The sequence below is a fragment of the Nothoprocta perdicaria genome, unplaced genomic scaffold (assembly GCF_003342845.1).
Source record: "Nothoprocta perdicaria isolate Ctin4 unplaced genomic scaffold, notPer1 scaffold_153, whole genome shotgun sequence".
Classification (NCBI taxonomy): domain Eukaryota; kingdom Metazoa; phylum Chordata; class Aves; order Tinamiformes; family Tinamidae; genus Nothoprocta; species Nothoprocta perdicaria.
The window spans coordinates 131,756-145,954 of NW_020454683.1; positions in this window are offsets into that span (position 1 = coordinate 131,756).

The following is a 14,199-nucleotide window of genomic DNA, read 5'->3' on the forward strand; positions in this document are numbered from 1 at the left end:
GGGAAAAAAAAAAGCCTTCCTTCATTGTCTAACATCAGAACTATCGCTATTAAAAATGTGAGTGCCTGGAAACATTAATGCTGTGATTGAGTTCCTAGTGAATTTGACAAAAGAAAGTGAGATCTTGAAAGCAGAGATGAAGGTAGAGACCCTGCTCAGTTACAAGCGGAGATAATTGTGTTCAAGAAAAATGTATCAAAACTTTTATGAAAGTGTCAGAAATTACTTTTTCTTCACTCACTGTCAAGTAGTCAAAGATGAAGCCTGCAAAAAGCTATGAGGAGAAATATATCCTGTACTCTTCTGATATTGACAGTACTCACTACTACTTATTCCCCTGTTACTTGCTCTAAATGCAGATATATATATATATATATATATATATATATATATATATGTTTGGGAATGAGCAACAGACAGCCAGATTTTTAAAACAAGTATATCTAATGTTCAAACCTCCATTTGAAGGCAAAATCTGGGGAAAATTCTGCAGCTTATTTATAAATATCATCACAGCTGCTTGCTTCCTCACTGTGAAAGGGGCAGGCCAACAGCATAGAAATCATATTCCCAGAAACTGAGCTAATGGTCAGAAGCTACTACTACATGTGCATGCTTCTGCCACAAGAGTTCTGCACGCACCTAGAGGGCAAACTCACATCTTTAGCTATCAAGAGAACCAGTGCAGTAATGGTAAAAGCAGAGGGTGGTGTTACCAAGCAAGAAGGATTTTGTATAGAGTACTGCAGAAATTTCTGATGACTGAATACATTTTCTTCAGTGCACTTGACTTTTTTTCAAAAATATAGGTTTGAATGAGATTCCATGTACCCAAAGGTACCATCATTATGAGYTTGTAAAGGGCATTTTCATTGTCACACATTTCATGATTTTGACTGCTTGAAGTCTCAAATAGTTTCAATAAAAAAAAAAAAAAATCTCCACCATTATGAAAATGTGCCGACTAAATGAGTAATCTTTAGATGTACTATTTGTATACTTAGTTTTGTGTTGGCTATAATTATCAATTAACCTTTGCCTGTTGTAAATCACAAAATCACAGAATGGTTAAGGTTGGAAGGGACTTCTAGAGATCATCCAGTCCAGACCCCACTGCTGAAGCAGGGAAATATGTTACTTTATGTTAAAAAGGAGGAACATCAGTAAAGCTTTAGCATATGAATACCAAGGCTTGGTTCGGATGCTATAACAGTAAATGAAATTTTTGCAAATGGTTCCAAAAGAGGAGAACTAATGCAATAGTATTTCATCTATTTACACTTAAATAAAGATGAGCTATTGGGCTCAGAACAACACTAATTTTAGTCTTTTCTCTCTCTCTCTCTCTCTTTTTTTTTTTTTTTTTTTTTTTTTTCTCTGCGTGGTTGATCAATTTATGTCCTTAAAACCTAACAGGTTGCAAAGGAATGTTCAAAACACTTAATGGAAAATATGGTTCATTTTAAAATAAATTTATTGGCACTGAGTTTGCGATGAGATCTACTTTTTTTGTAGTAATCTACTGTTACTACCTAGATGAAATAACTGTAGTTTATGTATGATTTTTTAGTATTAAAATTATTTTTTGTTCAAATCTGCAACAATTTAAATGGAAATGAAGACAAAAATGTTCCACTTTACTGAATGAACATCTTCAAAGAAATCTTTTTCTGGTCTAATAAGAAAGAGAAAATATAACCCAAAGAACCTTTAACAACTGAAATTCCTACACAGATCTGCTGTAAACTCAGTCCCAGATTCATTCCACGCTCCTTTGTGTTATTAAAAGAAAAGAAGCAGTGCATCAGGAAGTTATGTATTCACAATGCCTCATGTGAAGGAGAAGTCTAATAAGAAAACTTCAGAGAACACGAGAACAGCTCTTCACACTCAGATCTTCAGATTTAGGAGAGCTGAAATCAAAGTTCAAGAGACTGGCTGGGCTGGCTCAAAACCCACCTGGCTGCCACCTTGTGCCACATTCTCTGGGTGTCCCTGCTGGAGCAGGGGGGTTGGACTAGATGATCTCTAGAGGTCCCTTCCAACCTTAACCATTCTGTGACTCTGTGATATACAAATCCTGCTTTAGTTGCAGAAGTGGCTTTAAGTGTGTCTGCTAATCAGTATCTGCTCTGTCTTGTAATTCCTGAGACTTTATCTTCTGGATAGTTTGAGTACATACTTTTTTAGGTATACTGAGAGCAAAGGGACATCAGACATGGAAGCTGATTTCCTCCTACCTCAAAGATAGATGGAAGATGACAGTGTCACAGAATGGTTATTGTCAGAGCTGGGGAAGAGATCAAGAATGCAGACACCATGACCAGACACAAACATCATGACCACTTCTAGTGCTTAGCACTTGAATAAGGTTAAGTGTGAAAAGTCAGATTGGAAGGAGGCTCAGGAAGAAGCATATCATCACAGACAGTCAGCAAAATGAGAAAGAATATCCAATTTCAGTCTTCTACCTTCACTGTAGAGGTATCATGAACGTTAGAAAGAACTTCAGTGCCATAAATTTAAAATAAATTGACTGGTCATGAAAAAATGGAAAAAAATAAAAAGAACAAAAAATTTGAGATCTGTTGATCTTTCTTTCAGAAGGGAGATGAGCAGAATTTATGAAGAACTCTTGCTCTTGAAGTAACGAGGCACCCTGGCAGCAGAGCACCTCCAGCAAAAGAGGGGCTGCATACCTATGATAAAGTAGTAGTATTTTTTCAGTAGTATTTTCTGTATAACAGTGGTATTTTTGTATAAATATTCCCTGGGTCTGCCCAGCTGATGTCTGTGGATTAAACATACAAGACAAAAGCTAAATTTTATTAGAATTTTATATAAATATCTGACAGCCTTTATACTTTTGTAAATATACTGTGCGTATCTTTGAAAAGAATTTGTATGGAAGGATAGATTCCTATATATACCAATGTTACGAGGTGACAAAGGGAGACAGGCAACTGAAAAAAAGGAATATAGCTTTTAAATTAAATTCAAAAGCTTAGCAACTACAATAAAGAATAAGATCTAGATTKGTCTGCTGCTTTTTAGTGGTGGAGCTAGTACAGCCTCTGGGATCAGCTACTCTGAAAACAAACACTTTGGAATTGTTTTGCTAGAAAGGGAGATTCAGTGAACTCTGTAGTGCCTCAGTTTGCCATTCTGTGAATCTAAAATATGGTCTCTTTATCACATATATGAATATGCTTTTTTTTTTTCTCCTGTTCTGTGCCCTTCCTCTCCCCAAAAAATGCTACACATGCATTTTAAATAGTAATCAATGTGTTTTGCCCACACAAGTAATGATGTCAAGAAAACCTTTATGGTGATTTGCAAAACAATCTGAAAAGGTGAACATTTATTTGAATTCATATTTGAATTCATTAGATTATGGCTCACCTTCTTTCTCCCCTAGATTCAAATTAATCTTGATAGCAATAATTAATTTTCAGCTTCAAGGTTTAATAATATATTGAGCACAAATTCTTGCTGGCTAATTATATTTCGTACTTTGGAGCCTTGCAATTCCGGGATCTGTTGTTTCTGTTTCTTAAAGCACTGATAGTCTGAGCCTGTTCTTTTTCTCCTGCTTCATGGTAGGCTAATTATTGTTTTAAAAGTTTACCATATGTYCCTTTGGATGTAAGATTCATTTAGATAAAACAAGATTTTTTTTTTCTCTCCCAGAGGTTTATAAACTTTTGATTCTGTAGCTATGAGGAAATGAGTCGTTTTTGGGGAGAGGCTAGGGAAATCTTCACCTATAGCTATTACCAATACTACTGGAGCATAGCCAGGTGATACTGTAATACTATGGTTAAAGAGATTAAAAAACAGAGGCACAGTGTGTGATGAGATGTCCTGATATATTTTTTCATTTGAGACATTACACATATCCCCATGGATTCCGGGCAGGAACCAGACTAATATTCACCTTCCTCTGTCTGAGACACTGTATCTGAGCTTACGTGAAACACAGATTCATGGAAATACAGATGTGCATTAACCACCAGCTACTTGGCTATGGCACAAACTTCAGTAACACCACCGTCACAGAGCCTTTGCTTGGTGTTCCTAGTGTTCTTGACTAGCTAGGGCCATACCTCAAAATCAAATGTAGCTCATTATTCTGAATTGTGAAATAGGATTTTATTGCGGGACATGTGCAAACAGCCTCAGTGGGAGTCCTGCACAGACAAGGCAAGAACTGCAGCCCAGTCCTACAGGGCCATCAAATTCCTCACCAGAAGAACCACAGTGTAATAAAGGCTGTAAAGTGGCTTTATGTCCACTCAGGCTGTTAGGAGAGACAATTTTGTGATTTTCCTCCTCAAGAGCCTTTGTGTAAAGAAGCTTGAGTCTGATGTAAATAAATGCTGTTTTTAGAGAGGTACACAGGTTGCAGAAGCAGCCCAAGAAGTGTGAGTATGTACACAATCCTGGTAAATAGTTATGCACTGCTGACTTACTGTGATAAATGATTGTTCTAATAGCAAGCAAGTGGAGAAAAATGGTGCTTTCTTTCATCACTAGAGCATATAAAAATTAGAAACACCTTACTCATGATTTGGCACGTGTCTATGACTGATAGCCTGTTTATCATCAGTTTCCAGTTGAAATAGCAGTTATGCCAACTTTGAGCTGACATTTCTGTTTTAGCTCACTTTATGATACAATGGTTTAAAATGTTATTCTCAACATTTTGTTTGTTGACTAAATATGCACAATTGGAAGTATTTTTTTATACAACAGTTCCGCCATCACAATTTTTTTCATATATATCTGGTCCTCGTCACCTTGATCCTTGCACTCTCTTTGTGTGCAGAATCAGGCAGCAGCCTTGCACCAGTAATTGCTGCTGTATCAGACTTTTTGGTCTTAAAGGTTTTCTTTTCAGTCATAATAATCTTAACAGCAATCTTAAAACATTTGTCATGCTTCCAATACTGTATGTTGTCCTCAAAGGACTACTTAGGTTTCATGAAAGATATCTTTTGTGTTTGTTATTGAAATAGGATTACATTACATCTTGATTTAAACTTCACTGTGTGCATTGTCATTGTTTAGTTACTAGGGTTTATTTTTTATTGCAGTAAGGCTTGAAATCATCACAAATTCTGCACAAGAATTCTTGCTTAAAGACTTTGTAGTCTGAAAGTATATTAAGAAATAATTAAGAGTTAGAGCAAATGAGAATGCACAGTAATAATGGTCATTCTGACAGGTGATGGTAGCAGCCTCTTTTCATCAATCCAACTTAAATTTCGTGAGATAATTTAGGAGTGTTTATTGTTTTTTGGCTGAGAGGCACTTTTAGGGCGATGTGACATTTCAGAGAACAGGGCAACTTCCTGTATATGTTTGCCTCTCTACAATAACAGTACTACGAACTATGAAAATAAGACCATTATTTTGAAAGATTTTGTTAGATTCTGAAAGTTGGGTTTGACAAATCTGCTTCTAGGTCCTAACTTGCCATTTTTGGGTGTCACATGAGAACTGGAGAAGTCATCCAGAGCTTAACTCCTTGCCACTATTTCATGCACCTGCATACAGCAATCCTATCCATAAATATATTGTGTTTCATATTAAAACTAGTTAGTATACTTTATGCCTATTGCAGATTTTGAAGAGCTAATCAAGACCTTACTTCTCCCGTGGCTGCAAACCTTATTTTGATTTTGAGACTTAATTTATTCAGGGATATTTAAATTCCTTTGTTCTTGTGCCAACTTTCTCCTTTAGCTTAAACAGTATATTTCCTTCTTTGGCATTCATCTCCCTCATATATTTATAGCAAACAATCATATCCCTCCTGGCATCCGTTTTGCTAGAACAAATAAGCCAAGCTCTGCTGGGGCCTGCCTACATCACGAAATGCAGTGTGGTGCAGATCCCTGGACTTCCATCAAACCAGCTAGCTCTGCGGCCAAAAGACACATAGCATAGAGCAATACCCAGGATAATTTTCCTACCTCTCCCTGGCCTGATTAAAATGATTATAGAGCTAGTGGAAGCTACATATGCTGTTTCATTTAGAAATAGCACCTCACTCAGATGCTATATGGGGGTAGGGGGARTATTAGTTGCACCAGCACTCTAGCATAGTGCTTCAGATAAAGCAATATTAATTGTCTATCATAAAATAAGGTTGCTCTTGTTTTACATTTCTTTGTGGATCTTATACTTGTTTGAATTCATCTTTGTCAAAAAAAAAAAGACAATGAAAACTTTTATATGTAGTTTAGGTAACATACAATTTATTTCACGTTTATGTGAAATATTGATTTATCACTATGGGTATATGTAGATTTAAAAACACTGGGCTTATGGGAATCTGGGCGATGAAAAAGAAACTCGAAATGCAGTTTCACTTTTTAACTTAAATTAAGATTTTTAACACTTGTAGTAAGAAATACTTTTCTCAGCATCAAAGAACCTTCTTATTCATATCACATTCAGCAGTTCATTCAGATTTATGTTTTTCTGCCTGAGTTGGTAGAAAAGGTTTAGACAGATTTGTCTACAACTTTGAAATGACAAGAAAATCACTAAAACTTCACCATATTTTAAAAACATATCTTTTCTTGTTAAGTATTGTGCTATAACTTCTACACTTCGGTGTATAGAACTACTTGTGTGTAATATTCTGTGAAGATCCAAAGAAAGAACAATGATTTTCTACAAGTAAAAAAAAAAAATCTAGCCATAAAAACACTCTTACAATAGTCTCTTAAAGTAACAAGGACTTAAAAATAGGAAAAATGACACTTTCTCAACAGCAAGTGCTGCAGGCAACCTCTATCACAGTGATTAAAATGTCTGATGTGGAAGAAAYGACCTCTTCCACCAATCGCCAGAGGAAGATAATTCTCTATAGCTAAGTGAATTAACCTGAGCAAATCTGAAATAAAAAGAAAAACCAAGAGTGCACAGTGCATTGTAGCATTCAAACATAAATGGCTTTGAAAGGGGAGAAAAACTGAAAAACTGCTCATTGTCAGCTCCTCCTAAGCCGGAAAAAGAAAAACGAGTAGCTGAGCTAATAAACAAAAGCATGTTACCAGAGTTAGAGTGTGAGTTTAAAGGTGAAGGTTTTTAAAGTAATGTGTTKTTCATAGTTCCCTAAGATTTTTTAAAAGAAGGGCATTGCTTCTTCTTCTTGTTTTTTATCTTTCATAGTTCCATGGAAGGAAGCAGTTCATTAATTCAGAGAAATTCAGATCAGACATATGTTTGATATGCTGAAACCAAGTCATGGCTGTAAGTTGCTCCTCATAGAGGTGCATAGAGTTGCTTCTCATAAGGCAAGAGGTCCTCCGGGCAGACAGCCTGAATAGGTCACTCTTACAAAACAACATAATTTTTCCTAAATTGAAAAATGAGACTGCATAATTTTTGAACTTCTCGTTGCTTGCAAAAGTTAAATCATTTACAGTTAAATTAGATTCATGCTTAAATGTTATATTGTTGTCTTAACATTTTCCACTTTTTATCCCAAGACCATTAAACTTAAATATCAAGGAAAAAAGTGTTTGAGCATGTGGTCAATTCTAATTGGTGATATTATGTTYTGTTCTTGTATCAGCCTTAGCTAAAGTGCTTGAAAAGCAATAGGTGTTCATTCAKCCAGTCAAATTCAATAATATAATTTCTTTTTGAACAACAATCTAAATTTTAAAGAGAACATCTTGTTAATGGCCTTCACCAATGCTCTTTTGAGAGTGTCATTAAGTTTACTTGGCTAGTGACAATGTGTATTTTTGGCATAGAATGGCATCTTTAAAACTGTATTATCGTTCCACTACATCTATGTTTCCTACTTTAATTTTATTCTATCATAAGAACAAATTGACAATGCATTAATTTAAGTATCCAATTTAAACCAGTCTGGAAATGAATGTATTCAAACTAGTAAAAGYAAAGATAAGAGCAGGCTAAAAGCTTATGGAAATTGAAATACTATTAARCAATCTAAATAATTTGGCAGGTACTCTAGCTCTTTCTATATATTCTGATTGCAATGGCTGATTTATAACATGTTTATTAAAAAGAAGATATTTCCTGTTTTTCTTGTTTATAGAAGATGGTGGTAGTTTTGTACTCAATGCAGAAGCAAATGTTTTCCTCTTTTTATTTTAATACTACTAATATAATTGTTTAGAATAGAATCGACTTCGCTGATAAAACATAAATGGAAAAGAGTTTGTAAATGTCAAGTTTTGTGTACATATTGTTTTGGAATAATTAGGTAATAAAAATGTGTTGCTTAGATTTTGGGAACATTAGAGCAGAAATATTGGCAAGTGTTTTTAAACTTTTTTTCAAATTTTATTTTTTTTTCTTCTCAATTGCTTTATTTATTTATTTATTTACTTATGAGTGACTGGAAGGGTATATCTGGAGTTAGTAAAGAATTTGTAAAGTGTAGGAAAAAAGAAAATATTGTACATATTTCATAGTAACGGTGTCCATCTTTTTAGAAATGAATACTCTAGAAGTTTAAAAAAATGTATTTTTACTTAAACAGAAAATCAATTTCCACCAAAATTCTCCTTATTTCTTCAGATTTTCAAATCATTTCAGTCAAGGAAGAAAATAAGACTTTTAATGAACARATGTAGTGCTACTGTTTAATTATTTAGGTAACAAGTCTAACATTAACAGYAATTGTAAAGCAGAACAGCCTTCCCCTATTTTAAAAAACACCCACCCGTTGTGTTGTTGCATCATACTACTCCTTTACCAGGGTATCTCATCAAAGGACCTTCAAGAGAAGGATATCCTACATAGTAAGYAGAAGAAAAGCGTCCTCTATCAATTTCAATTTCTAATTTACATGGAAAAATAATCAAATAAATAAAAATTACATGAAGAAAAACAGGGATTGCATAAGCATATGTTCCTGAGMATTGAATATACTTTGTCAGGTATAGTATTTCTGGGACAAGTGGATAGATACCTTRTTCTTTTATAAAATGCAATTTTAAAAGTAAATTCATGAAATCATTTGCTGTAAGAAGCAGTCCTGCACTAGCAGTTTTTGACAACTTTAAGTTTTATAATTCTGTCCTAGAGGTCATTTCAGAATTAGACTGAACAAATTCATTATGCTAATAATTAATCCTTTTACAAGGATAACAATCACAAGAGGAGATGACAATGAAATATGGCCACTAGATTTTACATATGAGCTTAAGAGTTGGCAATTTACATTTGTTAACAATGAATGGCTATTCACTGCCTTAGTTCAGCAAATATTCTAGATTTATTAACAAATCAAAAAAAAAAAAAAAAATCCAAACTCCAGGAAGATTGTCTTTCTCATTTGCCCTAGGTCAAGAAATTAAGATATTTTGGGAATTTTTAGCTTTATATTCAGAATTTGAATATACTAAGATTTTTTGAAGTGTTTTGAAATATAGATATTCTCCAGGCTGTTTTTTATAATATGTCTAGAGCAGGGGATGCAAAAAAAAAAAAACATGTATGGTGACTAATATCTGCATCTTTACTAACTCCTGATACCCCATTCCAGTCATCTATATAAAATAAATAAATAAATAAATATACTATTTGGCCCTAAACGAAGAATTAAGTGAATCAAATATACAAATTCATAGGCACTCATGGTCCCAAACCTCTGTTTCACAATTAGTCTTTCTTTTGAGGCTGGTTCACCTTCTAAATAAAATATTACGGAATAGTAATGGTGAAGAAAATGTACCCTGATATTTACTTTTGAAGTAACAGTGATTTCTAGAATAATCTGATTGCACAGCAGTAAAACAGTAGCATGTGCTTCAATTTGTGCTGCAAAAGACTGAGTGAAGTCGTATTTAAGCATGTTTGTTTTATGGTGTTTCTGAAATCCTGGTCTTCTTCAGACTAAGGGGGTCTGAACTATAACTATTACCCACTCATTTTCTGTTCTCATTTCCACTTTTTTTTTTTCTTTTTTCTTACATTTTCTAGAACACAGAAATTAAGGGATGGAGGAAGTAGGAGAGAAATGATATACATGTAAACATCTTAATATGTGGTCAAGATGGGCAGCTGTATATGGGTGATGGGGAGCACTCTGTAGTCACACTGATTCTATGAAGCCAAAGAATGCTTGAAAAGAAAAACACAATGAAGCAAAGGAAAGTATGTTTTTCCTTGCTTTAAATCACAAAACCTTTTCAGCTACACTCCACAACCACTTCTTTAATTGTTCTTTCAGGATTGTGAGTTGCCATTTGAGAAACAGGATAATAAAGAGATGCTTTACAAAGGAAGACAGAATACTAATGGATACTGTCCATTTGTAACTGTCTCACCATACAATAAAACTAGCAGAAATATCATTATAAGAGGGAATCTGTCCATCTATTTTGAAGCATGCATTAGTTATGTATGTTAGCAATGTTTCATCCTGAGACTATTGATATTGCTATTTATTAGTCTATCAAATTACTGTCTCCTTAGAGAGGGAATAGAAGGAGAATATTTCACAAAGATGGAAACTCAAGGAAAAGCAGTGCATAAATCGAAAGAAAGAGTCGAGCTCAAGGAAGAGTTGTAGTCACTGGCAGACTAAGTGAATATTTGATGAATTCAGAAAGTGTGCTTCATGTGACAATTCTTACAGGAAAGGCAGAAAGAATTTAGAAGGTGCCAAAAATCTGAAAAAAAATCACACTAGAAAAAAGAATCCTGATTTCTATGTTGGCACAAGGTAAGTAAGCAGATGTGGAGAAGAGTAGACAATCAAGGGCAGGAGAACAGCCACATGCCTGCTGACTACTTTATTTATGCCAAAGTCTGGAAAATTCAGGTTTTAAGAGGCTGCTGCTAATGAGGCAAGAGTTGGATCTCTACAGCTGTCACTGTGTCAGGCAAAGGTGCAGAAAGATGATGTTCCAGTACTGTCATTTTAGTTTACTGTCTTAGCCAACCTGTCTCCATAGCATAACCTTCTCTCTCATGTCTCTCATGTTTGGGTGAAACATTTTTTATGTTTTTTCTCTGCAGTTTCTGAGAAGTCTGGCGTAATCCATGATGCTGTCACCCCCAAAACATGATGAAAAGTGGCATCTGGCAAATGTTACTTCAGTCAAGTAAAGCAATAGAATAAATATCTAAGAAAAAAATGTGTCAAAAACTATTGGTCATATTTTCGGAAATGACCACCAAAGGTTAGTGTGACAGATTTTGTATTTCAAATAGTGGGCTTCGACCTATCTTTGACTTAGCTTAGGGAAGATCAGCATCTCTAAAAATGGGAAACATGTTGCTTAAAATGAGTATCCAACGTTGAAATACAATTCTGGAAAAGTAAACTCAAAATACAATATTATTGTGCTTGTGATGAAACCTTACAGTCATGACATGTATTTTACATGTTACATTTCAAAATTACAAAAAAAAATGCTGAAAAACATGTCTAAGAGACAAAAAGTCTTGGATTCACCAAGAGGAAATCATGATTGACTAATCTGATTGTCTTCTATGATGGAGTGACTGGTTGGATAGATGAGAGCAGAGCAGTAGATGTCATGTACCTGCACTTCAGCAAAGCTTTTGACASTGTTTGAAACAACATTCTCCTGAGCAAGGTTTGGGAGTGTAGAATAGATAAGTGGACGGTGAGATGGATTAGGAATTGGCTCGATGGCAGGGCRCAGAGAATGGTAGTCAGTGGCACGGAGTCCASTTGGAGGCCTGTAGTTAGACGCGTCCCCCAGGGGTGAGTCCTTGGTCCAGTCCTGTTCAACTTATTCATTAATGACCTGGATGAAGGGAAGGTGGGCTCCCTCAACAAGTTTGTTGACAATACCAAACTGGGAGGAGTAGCTGATAGCCCTGAGGGCTGTGCTGCCATCCAGAGGGACCAGGACAGACTGGAGGACTGGGCAGGGAGAAACCTCATGAAGTTCAACAAGGGCAAGTGCAGGGTCCTGCACTTGGGGAGGAATAAYCCCGGACACCAGKACAGATTAGGRRTKGACCTRCTGGAGAGCAGCCCCGCAGAGAGGGACCTSGGCGTCATGGTGGATGACAAGATGACCATGAGGCAGCAATGTGTCCTGGTGGCCAAGAAGGCCAACGGGATCCTGGGGTGCATTAAGAAGAGCATCTCCAGCAGGTCGAGAGAGGTGATTGTCCCCCTATACACAGCCCTGGTGAGGCCACATCTGGAGTACTGTGTCCAGTTCTGGGCTCCCCAGTGCAAGAGGGATGTGGAGCTGCTGGAGAGAGTCCAGCACAGGGCTACAAAGATGATCAGGGGCCTGGAACATCTGTCCTTTGAGCAAAGGCTGAGAGAGCTGGGCCTGTTCAGCCTGAAGAAGAAAAGGCTGGGGGGGACCTGATCAATGTCTATAAATACCTCAAGGGAGGCAGTGAGGCCTCTTTTCAGTGGTGGCCAGCAATAGGCCTAGAGGAAATGGCTACAAACTGAAGCACCAAAAGTTCCACAGGAACTTAAGAAAGCATTTCTTACTAGTGAGGGTGACAGAGCCCTGGAACAGGCTGCCCAGAGAGGTTGTGGAGTCTCCTTCTTTGGAGATCTTTAAAATCTGCTTGGATGCAGCCCTGTGCCACGTGCTCTAGGTGACCCTACRTGTGCAGGGTAGTTGGACTAGATGACCTCTGAGGTCTCTTCCAATCTTCAGCATTCTATGATTCTGTGATTCTTTGATAAGTTTTTACTTCTGAATATGAAATAGAAATCTTACATGAAGATGGAAAGAGATCAAACTACACATTGTAACACGTAGTTTCTATCATTATTTACAATATCTGCTTGTGAAACCAGAAAATTGACGTTGGTATGCAACAAGATGAAATCTGGACTACGTAGTCTTTAAATATTCTCTCCAGTGGTATTACTTTATTATAAAGCCTTGTTGATCAGCCTATCCTAAATCTACATTTCAAATCAAAGCCTGAAGCTTTGTGGTTTGAGCCTGAATCTTTTGGAAGTTTCAGAAGATCTGCTGGCGAAATCAAGACATCAACCTGAGTATATTCCTTTTTATTTATATTGTGATATATTTTATTACTCATACAATAATCCATTGGTCATCCCAGATTTCCAATTGTTATCCTATGCCTGTCACAACTTGAAATAAGAYTAAGAAAAAAGGTTAGAAAAAAAGAAAGAGGTAGATTAAACACACACACACACAAAAAAAGAAAGAAATGGATCTGATACGGTATTCAGAAAGATCTCAATAAAAGAACTGTTTGATTTTGAGGCAGTCAGTGGTATACCCTTGGCTAGCATTACTGAACAGTTAAGTGCTAAAAAGTAAATTGAATTTGAGTCGCGTATCAGCTCCCCAAAACAACTTGTTAAGACTCTAAAATTATATAGCAATCATCACTCACTCAAAGACTTATCTTACTCACTTAAACATAAACAAACTGCAAAACTTTCTTACTCTGCTTGATATCTCTGCTATGAAAGAAGACCTGTGGAGGTCTTTCAGAAGGGAGACACACATTCCTTTCACTGACTACYTAGAGAAGCGTTGCTCCCATGAAGGATGCAGTGTTCTATCTGATAAATTATCCCACGATTTAGAGAGCAAAGCAATAAAACTCTTGGAAAACGCTTCAAAGGAGCTCCTCCTGTTCAGAGCAGCCTTCCATAGAAAGGTCCTGACATAATTTTTATTTTTATTTTTGACTTAGAATTGCATGCAAACATTTGCCTATATATAGACATATAGGACAGTCACCATCTGTGCAATTAAAAATGATGAAATGCATATAATTTTGACCTCAAATTTATTTAGCTGCATCTAAAATGATGTAGCTGTAACCTGCAGAATGTGTTCATCTGGAGTAAGGCCTGAAWGAAAATGTCACAGTGAGTGAAATTATATTTACATGATGTAAAATAACCAGTATGACATATGGTTGGGATACCCTAATGTAAATGAATGTGCCAGTAAATCTTATATTTGAAAACAGAACTGACACAATATAAAAAGAAAACTTGCACTGGTTTTTGCACTGGTGTCCAGATTTGGAGGAACTAGGAAAGAAATCTCACATTGTAGGCTCTAATTTCCTCTCATTAGCATCTGATTTCCTTCATAAATTCTAAATACATGTTGGGTTACTTTAAATGCAGAGATTAATGTGCTTGAAGAGAATTTSTTGGTTCTTTTTTTTTTCTTTTTCACAAAACCATTGGAACCT